This window comes from Entelurus aequoreus, linkage group LG11 (genome assembly GCF_033978785.1).
Source record: "Entelurus aequoreus isolate RoL-2023_Sb linkage group LG11, RoL_Eaeq_v1.1, whole genome shotgun sequence".
NCBI classification, from domain to species: Eukaryota; Metazoa; Chordata; class Actinopteri; order Syngnathiformes; family Syngnathidae; genus Entelurus; species Entelurus aequoreus.
Genome location: NC_084741.1, coordinates 66,573,290 through 66,581,495, shown reverse-complemented (window position 1 = coordinate 66,581,495; position 8,206 = coordinate 66,573,290).

The following is an 8,206-nucleotide window of genomic DNA, read 5'->3' as shown; positions in this document are numbered from 1 at the left end:
GCAACATAATTCCCCCCCGAGACGTTTTGTGCCTTTTCAATTTGCTCCACAAGCTGTTTTACATTTAGGTAGAACTTTCCAGAGGATTTAAGAGGGTTTTTAAAAACATTCGACACTTGCCATCTCCTTCCTTGAATTTACCTCAAATGGCAACACGTTTGGTCCTCATGTCAAGCAAATATGCATCGAAATTACAAACCCCGTTTCCATATGAGTTGGGAAATTGTGTTAGATGTAAATATAAACGGAATACAATGATTTGCAAATAATTTTCAACCCATATTCAGTTGAATATGCTACAAAGACAACATATTTGATGTTCAAACTGATAAACTTTTTTTTGTGTGCAAATAATCATTAACTTTAGAATTTGATGCCAGCGACACGTGACAAAGAAGTTAGGAAAGGTGGCAATAAATACTGATAAAGTTGAGGAATGCTCATCAAACACTTATTTGGAACATCCCACAGGTGAACAGGCAAATTGGGAACAGGTGGGTGCCATGATTGGGTATAAAAGTAGATTCCATGAAATGCTCAGTCATTCACAAACAAGGATGGGGCGAGGGTCACCACTTTGTCAACAAATGCGTGAGCAAATTGTTGAACAGTTTAAGAAAAACCTTTCTCAACCAGCTATTGCAAGGAATTTAGGGATTTCACCATCTACGCTCCGTAATATCATCAAAGGGTTCAGAGAATCTGAAGAAATCACTGCACGTAAGCAGCTAAGCCTGTGACCTTCGATCCCTCAGGCTGTACTGCATCAACAAGCGACATCAGTGTGTAAAGGATATCACCACATGGGCTCAGGAACACTTCAGAAACCCACTGTCAGTAACTACAGTTGGTCGCTACATCTGTAAGTGCAAGTTAAAACTCTCCTATGCAAGGCGAAAACCGTTTATCAACAACACCCAGAAACGCCGTCGGCTTCGCTGGGCCTGAGCTCATCTAAGATGGACTGATACAAAGTGGAAAAGTGTTCTGTGGTCTGACGAGTCCACATTTCAAATTGTTTTTGGAAACTGTGGACGTCGTGTCCTCCGGACCAAAGAGGAAAAGAACCATCCGGATTGTTCTAGGCGCAAAGTTGAAAAGCCAGCATCTGTGATGGTATGGGGGTGTATTAGCAGAGGTGGGACCAAGTCATTGCTTTGCAAGTCACAAGTAAGTCTCAAGTCTTTGCCCTCAAGTCTCGAGTCAAGTCCCGAGTCAAGACAGGCAAGTCCCGAGTCAAGTCCAAAGTCAAGACTGGAAAGTCTCAAGTCAAGTCACAAGTCATGCATTTTGAGTTTCGAGTCCTTTCAAGTCCTTTTAACCACAGACTAATATTTTTACACAGATTGTGTATGCTTTTAAAATGTTGTATTTATTTATTAAAACAAGTGCATTTGAAATAGCAGGAAAAAAAATAGTACTGACATTGCAATTCATAATAGCACTATTAACCAGTCATTTTAATAGTGTAAACAAATTTAAACATTTAACTCATTCCTTTACAGAATAAACACATTTGCAAAAACAAGTGCAACTGTACTTATTTGTACAAAAGTGTTAACATTGTATGTCCATGGCATATTGCATTGTAACTAGTTCCACAGCAGTTTCTATTCTGTTCTTACCTTATCTCATTGATCTCATCTCATACTGTATGTGTGTTTATGTGTGCGTACACATGAAAAACATAACAAATACATGAACATAACAATGAACAGAGTTGTACTTTTTAGATGTCAGGGCCCTATGCAATATGTACACATATTCTTAATATAGTATACATTTTAACTGACCTTTATTTGACTATGTTTGTCTTTTTGTAGGTGGCTAAAATACGCGGTGCTGCTGACCGCCGTCTAACGTTACGTTATTGTGTGTGATACATTGACTAACGTAACGTTATTTGTAGGTACCTCAGTTATTTGTAGGTACCTCATGCAACCCTGCTTAAAAAAAATCACAAAAAGTATGAATAAGGTAGCGAACTGCAGTGGACGCAACAGATTGCCGTGTTTGAAATGATGTTATAACCACAGACATCTTATAAGTAGACGCAGCATTGGTTGCTGTGACGCGAGCAATTTGCATCTTGAAGTGGTGATGAGGAGCCGGCGAGTAGCCTAAACTGACAGTTGACAGGTAGAAAACAAAGATGCCGGGCTGGTGTTCAGCGTTTTCCTGCTCAAATGAGCGGACTGTTGAAAATAGGAATCGGGGGATTACTTTTCACAAGTAAGATTTAACATTAATGTACTATTGGTTGTATTTTATGAAAATAACATTACCACAGAGTTGAGAAGGAGCAAAGATCTTCAATATTTGTATGTGAAAATCACAAATAAATCTTCTGGGGGAGGATGACGCCCCTAAAGGGGTTTGGTTTACAAACTTTCAGCCCCACCTAAAACAAAATTCACCAGCCGCCAGTGATTATGATGCATTCTCATTTTAGGCAAAATATAAGACAATACTTTCTTAACAGTATAATTGTAACCAGGAATAAGTCTTCAAGTAACAATATTCAAATACTAACATTGTTGGGTAAGACAGCATTTGGTTTTATTCTGAATCCAGTGAAACAGATTGGTGGTTTTAGCTGATATAAAGACTTTCAGGTGTTTATATATGTTTAAGTATTTGGCAGACGCTTTTATCCAAAGCGACATACATAAAAAATACATATATAACAATCACTGTAAACATGATCATTTAAGGGAAGAATGTAATACAAAATATCAATACAAAGTGTCAAGACAGAATACACTCTCTGCTGCTGCAGCAACAGAGATAGTCTATAAGATATATAGATATCTAATGTATTCATACATTGTTTATGTAGGATATACACATGTATATATAACCTAATCATATTGTTTCTTCAATTTAAAAATAGCTGACCGTTTTTTTCCCCCTTCTCTGGGGATTATATTCCCAGTTTTGATCTCGGACGTCTGGTCACTTATAGCGTATAAGAATATTATATTACTGTTAAGCAAACTATGAATAATAAAACACGCCAAAACATGTGTCCTTTATCATAGCTACACGTATGACAACAAAGCGCGTGAAAATCAGTGGTATTCAGTGAGGTAAAATGAATTAAATGCGCTGACAGTTCATTGCTCCTGCCAAATGAATTGCACTAGTGGAGCGGATCACCACTCCAAGATGGCGGCCCCGCGTCTCGTCGCGCCTGTAGGCAGTAGCGCTCCATGCTGCGTACCCTTATGAGATGTCTATGGTTATAACGTTAGCAGTGAGTTTACAGCCTCACTGATTTAACAACACAGCAAATAAAAGTCACGTTACTTAGCCAATAAACGTTAGCTTACATTCAAAACTTACCCTTCTTTGTGCATCTTCAAATGTCGAACGAAGTTGGAAGTTGTTGCGTCTCCGTCTATAATATTCGAACTGCATGATTTGCATAGGGCTATTCGTTTTTTGTTGACCGAGTCGTAGTTTTAATACCCGAACGAAATTAACTTTGGCATAATTGTTTCTCACTGCCGCATTGTTTGACAATTCTTCTTCATTGGTTGTCCTGCAATTTGATTGGATGAGAGCTGTGTGATGAAAACAGCGTAGATCTAATTTGATTGGCTGTTGTACTGAGAGCACACACGCTGACAGGAACAACACGCTGATAGACAGACGAAGAAAAGGAAAATCACGGAGCGGCGCGCTCCCAAATAACTTTTTAATCTTTGGGTTTTGGGGAAAGTAGCAAGTCATGTCAAGTCAAAAGGCTCAAGTCCAAGTGAAGTCACAAGTCATTGATGTTAAAGTCTAAGTCGAGTTGCAAGTCTCTTTACATTTTGTCAAGTCGAGTCCAAAGTCATCAAATTCATGACTCGAGTCTGACTCGAGTCCAAGTCATGTGACTCGAGTCCACACCTCTGTGTATTAGTGCCCAAGACATGGGTAACTTACACATCTGTGAAGGCGCCATTAATGCTGAAAGGTACATAAAAGGTTTTGGAGCAACATATGTTGCCATCCAAGCAACGTTACCATGGACGCCCCTGCTTATTTCAGCAAGACAATGCCAAGCCACGTGTTACATCAACATGGCTTCATAGTAAAAGAGTGCGGGTACTAGACTGGCCTGCCTGTAGTCCAGACCTGTCTCCCATTGAAAATGTGTGGCGCATTATGAAGCCTAAAATACCACAACGGAGACCCCCGGACTGTTGAACAACTTAAGCTGTACATCAAGCAAGAATGGGAAAGAATTCCACCTGAGAAGCTTTAAAAAAAATGTGTCTCCTCAGTTCCCAAACGTTTACTGAGTGTTGTTAAAAGGAAAGGCCATGTAACACAGTGGTGAACATGCCCTTTCCTAACTACTTTGGCACGTGTTGCAGCCATGAAATTCTAAGTTAATTATTATTTGCACAAAAAAAATAAAGTTTATGAGTTTGAACATCAAATATCTTGTCTTTGTAGTGCATTCAATTGAATATGGGTTGAAAAGGATTTGCAAATCATTGTATTCCGTTTATATTTACATCTAACACAATTTCCCAACTCATATGGAAACGGGGTTTGTAATTTAATGGCTGTATGAACATTCTAACCTTAGAGGAAATCTAATTTAAAACATTTGTGTGCTCGTACAACACTTAAAACTAGGGATGTCCGATAATGGCTTTTTGCCGATATCCGATATTCCGATATTGTCCAACTCTTTAATTACCGATACCGATATCAACCGATATATGCAGTCGTGGAATTAACACATTATTATGCCTAATTTGGACAACCATGTATGGTGAAGATAAGGTACTTTTTAAAAATAATAATAAAATAAGATAACTAAATTAAAAACATTTTCTTGAATAAAAAAGAAAGTAAAACAATATAAAAATAGTTACATAGAAACTAGTAATTAATGAAAATGAGTAAAATTAACTGTTAAAGGTTAGTACTATTAGTGGACCAGCAGCACGCACAATCATGTGTGCTTACGGACTGTATCCCTTGCAGACTGTATTGATATATATTGATATATAATGTAGGAACCAGAATATTGATAACAGAAAGAAATGGGGGGAGGGAGGTTTTTTGGGTTGGTGCACTAATTGTAAGTGTATCTTGTGTTTTTTATGTTGATTTAAGAAAAAAAAACAAGAAAAAAAAAACAATACAGATAATGAAAAAAACGATACCGATCATTTCCGATATTACGTTTTAACGCATTTATCGGCCGATAATATCGGCAGGCCGATATTATCGGACATCCCTACTTAAAACCTTTAGCATATCCATATGTGAAATTAAATTATCATCAAATCAAAGTTTATTTATATAGCTCTAAATTTCTAAAGTGGAGATCGCAAAAAGCCGCTGCCTGACCAGGGCTCAGAAAATCTGCAAAGACTCCTCCCACCCCCACCAAGGACTGTTTTCACTGCTGGACTCTATAAAGAGGTTCCGCAGCCTCCGAAGCAGAACCTCCAGGTTCTGTAACAGCTTCTTCCCTCAGGCCGTAAGACTCTTGAACACATCATAATTATCCCCTCAGCTCCCCCCAAAATGGATTAACTCGCTGGAATAAAAAAGACAATATAACATACATCCATAAACGCAAATGCATATGAAAAAGTGCAATATATTTATCTGTACAGTAACCTATTTATTTATTTATATCTGCACCTTATTGCTTTTTTATCCTGCACTACCATGAGCTAATGCAACAAAATGTCATTGTTATCTGTACTGCAAAGTTCAAATTTGAATGACAATAAAAAGGAAGTGTAAGTGTAAGTCTAAATCACGAGTGTCTCAAAGGGCTGAACAAGCCACAACGACATCCTCGGCTCAGATCCCACATCAGGGCAGGGAAAAACTCAACCCAATGGGCTACAATGAGAAACCTTGGAGGGGACCGCAGATGTGGGGTAGTTTTTACAGCATATTACTTTAAATGGAATGAGAAAAACAGTACCACTTTTTTTTTTTTTTTACGGTCAAATTCATGAAACTTAGCTGCCAGTTTTTTATATCATAAAATCCAAGGTTTTATTTTTATAGTGTGTTATTGTGAATGGGAACACGGCACCAACGTTCTTATGGTAAAAAAAAAACTCATGGTAGCTCAGTCGCCAGGATTTTATCGTCAAATATTTTGTCATTTTTGCAGTGTACAATTTGATGGATAACTCTTTGCTTTGGAATAATAAGCCAAGCAGATATGTAAGTAGTTATTTTTGTTTGAACAAAACATGTTTTGGAATGTTTGATACTATATTATTTTATTGCGTTATGAGATCAAATTAAAATTTCAAAGATATGCAGTTGCATGCAGTGTATGTATTTTATATTTTAAAGATTAAAGAACCAATGATTGTCACACACACACTAGATGTGGTGAAATTTGTCCTCTGCATTTGTCCCATCCCCTTGGGGAGCAGTGGGCAGCAGCAGCGCCGCGCCCGGGAATCATTTTGGTGATTTAACCCCCAACTCCAACCCTATGTTGCTGAGTGCCAAGCAGGGAGGTTATGGGTCCCATTTTTATAGTCTTTGGTATGACTCGGCTGGGAGTTGGAGTTCAAATCCCAGCCGAGTCATACCAAAGACTATAAAAATGGGACCCATAACCTCCCTGCTTGGCACTCAGCAACATATGATCAAAATGGAAAGAACAAATACATATAGTACAGGCCAAAAGTTTGGACACACCTTCTAATTTCAATGGGTTTTCTTTATTTTCATGACTATTTACATTGTAGATTGTCACTGAAGGCATCAAAACTATGACACCTGTGAAGTGAAAACCATTTCAGGTGACTACCTCTTGAAGCTCATCGAGAAAATGCCAAGAGTGTGCAAAACAGTAATAAGAACAAAGGGTGGCTATTTTGAAGAAACTAGAATATAAAACATGTTTCAGTTAGTTCACATAACTCCACATGTGTTCATTCATAGTTTTGATGCCTTTAGTGCAGTGGTTCTTAACCTGGGTTCGATCGAACCCTAGGGGTTCGGTGAGTCGGGCTCAGGGGTTCGGCGGAGGTCAAAACACACCCGACTCATCATGTAAATAAAAACTTCTCCCTATCGGCGTATTACGGATACGGCAACAGCAGAAGTCACACTGATTTGCAGGTGTGTAATTTGTTGTGAGTTTATGCACTGTGTTGGTTTTGTTGTTTGAACAAGGTGATGTTCATGCACGGTTCATTTTGTGCACCAGTAAAAAACATGGTAACACTTTAGTATGGGGAACATATTCACCATTAATTAGTTGTTTATTAACATGCAAATTAGTAACATATTGGCTCTTAACTAGTCATTATTAAGTACTTATTAATGCCTTATTCGGCATGGCCTTATTATAACCCTGACCCTCTAACCCTGGCCTTAACCTTCTAACCCTAACCTTAACCAAATAACTCTAAATTAAGTCTTTGTTACTTAGAATATGTTCCCCTAGTGTCCAAAAAACTCTAAATTAAGTCTTTGTTACTTAGAATATGTTCCCCATACTAAAGTGTTACCAAAAACATATAACTTTGTCTTGAATTTGGAAAAAAAAAACTTTTGTTTTTCACTAAAGATGAGGTGAATGCGCATATGAAACTGGTGGAGTTTGGTATCTCCAACAAGGTTAAGAACCACTGCTTTAGTGACAATTTACAATGTTAATAGTCCTAAAAAAGAAAACCCATTGAATGAGAAGGTGTGTCCAAACGTTTGGCCTGTACTTTATATGACCCATACTATATAAAACGTAAAATGTTGTGGACCAGATCTGGCCCGTGGGCCTTGACTTTGACATCTGTGGTGTAAACATGTTACATTTTAGTTTTTCGTCATTGTCACATGGGTAAGGACTTTTAAATGAAACAGACACTACCGTTCAAAAGTTTGGGGTCACCCAAACAATTTTGTGGAATAGCCTTCATTTCTAAGAACAAGAATAGACTGTCGAGTTTCAGATGAAAGTTCTCTTTTTCTGGCCATTTTGAGCATTTAATTGACCCCACAAATGTGATGCTCCAGAAACTCAATCTGCTCAAAGGAAAGTCAGTTTTGTAGCTTCTGTAACGAGCTAAATTGTTTTCAGATGTGTGAACATGATTGCACAAGGGTTTTCTAATCATCAATTAGCCTTCTGAGCCAATGAGCAAACACATTGTACCATTAGAACACTGGAGTGATAGTTGCTGGAAATGGGCCTCTATACACCTATGTAGAT